The sequence below is a fragment of the Triplophysa rosa genome, linkage group LG12 (genome assembly GCF_024868665.1).
Source record: "Triplophysa rosa linkage group LG12, Trosa_1v2, whole genome shotgun sequence".
Classification (NCBI taxonomy): domain Eukaryota; kingdom Metazoa; phylum Chordata; class Actinopteri; order Cypriniformes; family Nemacheilidae; genus Triplophysa; species Triplophysa rosa.
The window spans coordinates 24,991,653-24,995,365 of NC_079901.1; positions in this window are offsets into that span (position 1 = coordinate 24,991,653).

Sequence of the window (3,713 nt, forward strand, 5' to 3'; positions counted from 1 at the left end):
ACAAAACTACTGATTTTTAAAGAACAAAGCATGACAATCTTTTTTCTTCTGTCATATTTTAGTCTGACTTGTTCTGATGTATTTCTGCTTCTCCACATGGTCCAAATCCACCGTGATCCCCGTAAGGCCCTGAAATGTCATCGCAAAAACACTTCAATTCATGTAAATGTGCAGCTTTTATTCCGCACACACGCGACCACGAGTCTCTGGGCTGTCTGGTTGGAGAACTCAAAAGGGAATCAGGAACATAAAAGTGCAGAGGAGCGGCGGTCCGGCTCACAGACTGAGACACAGGGATTAATTACTTTAGTGTTTGACCCGGAGCGGATTATCCCAGCGTCAGTCCAAAAGCACACAGATATCAAGAGGCTAGTTTAGGACACGTGACTCAGGAGATTTTGGGTTACCAGCCTCAGAAAACGAGTCTCTAATAAATCAAAACATCGCCCGCGTTAAACTCACAGACACAGAATTCTTCATGTTTTTTATTTTGATAGATTTTTTAATAATAATATCAAGTTTGAGTGCTTATCGTCCATCTGTGTTTATTAAGGATGCCGTAGACGTCCACAGCGTCTGTCCTGAAAACATCATCACCTCATTACATCACACTTATTGCTGTTTTCCATACATCGTAGATTTCATACAAGAAAAACAAATCTGTTTCTGATTGGTCCTTCAAACACCATCTCTCAGTTCACGTCTTCTCTAGAACAGAAGCGTTTTTAGTTTGTTGATCAAATCTCATATGTTGTATTTCGGATCCCCTGTATTAATATGAACACCACGCTTTCCAGGGAAATAAGCAGAGAAATCACAGACGTAATGAGTGTGTCAGAAACACCCAAATAAATACAGACACATGAAATCATTGTGTTATAAAGAGCAAAACCGCAGTGAAGTGAGATTATAAAACATGATCTGAGCCCTCATTACAAACAAACAAACACAAAATAACTTCATCATCTTCCTCTGGAAATAAACGCTGGATCGCATCTGATGTGAACAGCTTCAGTGTTTAATGGGGGAGGCACTGAGAATGTGTTTAAAGTGTCACACACATTTGTCTTTTTTGCAGTATTAACCATTGAAAACAGAGGCAGAGCTCTTTTCACACAGCTGGACACAAGTACGGTCAGCGTGCACATCCCTTAATAGTGCATCCAAACCTGATTCTTCATTCTAGCAGCTTTTGTTGCCATACAGCGAAGATGATTGATTGACCATCTCCGGAGACGGTGTTGCCAGATTGGAAATGTCCAACTGGGATTTTTTTCATTATTGATTGTACATCGTACAGCGGTCAAAATTATGCTACAAATAGGATAATTATGACACATCTGGCAACACGGCTCACAGATGAAAGATCACCCTCACGGCCGTCCAAACGTGTGCTAATATATAAAAAGAGAATTTCTGAAGAGCATTCACACTTCGTGCTGTCCGTGTCCGTCAAAAAACACATGCACGCACGCACGCACTAAAAATATTATTTTTTGTCTCGTATGACTCGTGTGCAATAAACCAACATTTTCATAAAAGTCTTGTGTCAGTTTGATTTGTGGCTTCCGCTCACAGTCACACATGTGAATGACTCTGTAGACATGAACGAGAGACCGTGATGGTGATGATGATGATGATGTGGATCACAGCGTCCGTGAGTGTGAAATCTAATCCTCAGTCACTGGCTTTTATTTCATCACCGTCTGCACACGACCACCGCGAACACAGCCGTGAGATTAGCTCTGGAAATGGAGAACGTTCCCAGCTGGAATCATGAAGTGTGCTGAAAACTGCCAAAAGACTGAAGTGTTTCCAGGTGGCCGGTGGCCAGTGTTGATTTCTCAGCGAGCCTGTAAACGCGTGTCCGAATCACACACATGAAGCCGAGAATAACGTGCGTGTGGCCTTTGTCAGAAGAGACCCAAACCGTGAGTCTGAGATATCTGAAGCACACAATCTGGATCTAAAGGTGTGTTTACATGACACCAATATACTAAAAAAATGAAAACAGATGACCCCCAAAACTACATGTAAATCCACAGAGAAAAACATCAAGTTTTTAGTTGAAATCATGAATCTGAGCCGGTGAGGTTGAGATGTCATGGTCAACATTATTAACGATTATCAGATATTATCTGCGACCGTGTAATTTGTCGAGATCCGTCGATCATCCACAGGATTTTTCATCATGAAACACGGCTCGCTCTGATTGTCCTTTGTGTTTTTATTGATTTATTTTACCGTCTCACGAAACCCTTCAAAACAACCACAATCAATACTTTACCCCCTCCAGAAGCAATCATGACACACACAACACGACAAACGTGTCCTCATCACGTGGAGCGGCCCGCGGGGGTTCCTGCTGTCAGTCAACACACATCACCTCCACAATACATCAGTGTCGGCGCGCATTTGTGCTCACGTCTCACTTCTCTAAAGTTGCCTGTCGCGCTCACGTCTCAAAAGTTGAGGAGTTTCACAACTTCTGAACTCTCCTCGGGTCAGACGCACACAGGTGCTTCTGCTTCCACACACACGCGAGCGCTTGTGATTCCCATCAGAGCAACAAACATCCCCATCGGCCTTCAGGAAGAAACCGTCACAGAGTTTATATTCATCACTTCTGGACCGTCACATCGGACTAAAGGTGCATCAGTATCTCAAAACATGTGAAAGTGATGTTGAGGTGGTCGCCATGACAACGTCAGATGTTTGACTTTTAAACCCTCTTCCCTCGTCAAAAAAACTAGCATACTTTATATAGTACACTTTATTATCTACTATAGTAAATTGTGGTATACTGTATTATATTATAAAATATAATACAAAAAATATAATGAACAGTAGACTTAAATATTTACTTTTGTAAGGTTTAAAAACACTAGTTTTAGCGTAACTACTACAAAGTATTTAACAGGATTTTTTATGCTTTTTATTAGTGGTGTTTGCTGATCATCATCATCATCACTCATATTATTGCTCACAGGGATTTATTTCAGCATCCGTGCTGCAGACATGAATCAGATCATGTGACTGTGAGGTGTGATGTCACTTATCTAAGTGATCAGACCGGTGATTTTCTCCCGCCGCAGGATAAAACAGACTAAAAATATTTCAACCGATGGACAAAGTCATATCTTGACATACAGAGACTGGAGGGTGAAACCACCCACATCATGTCCTGTATAAAGCTGATGAAATCTGGAGAAGAATCCATGAGGCCAAACTCTTCATGTAGAATCATGATAGATCAGACATTGAAGAGCATCAGTCTGATGTGCTCTTAAAACACAAACCGACGCTGTGACCGAATCATGTGATCTCGCGCTGGTCTCAGGTGTTTGATGACATTGTCTTCTGTCCATGAATGACTAATCAATGTCATCGCTTTTAAGCTACATTCACTCAACTTCTGTCAAGCGTTTAGCGGCTAAACATACAGAAAAAACACACGAGCAGCTCTTTGACTGATGTTAAATAAACTAAATTTGTGGGACTTCAAACAACACAAACATATTGTAAAACGGCAAAACTATTCTTGCTACGAAAAACCTGACAGCCATATGTATTAAGATATCTGATTACAGTAACACACACACACACACACACACACACACACACACACACACACACACACACACACACACACACACACACACACACACACACACACACACACACACACACACACCCACACACACCCGACACGC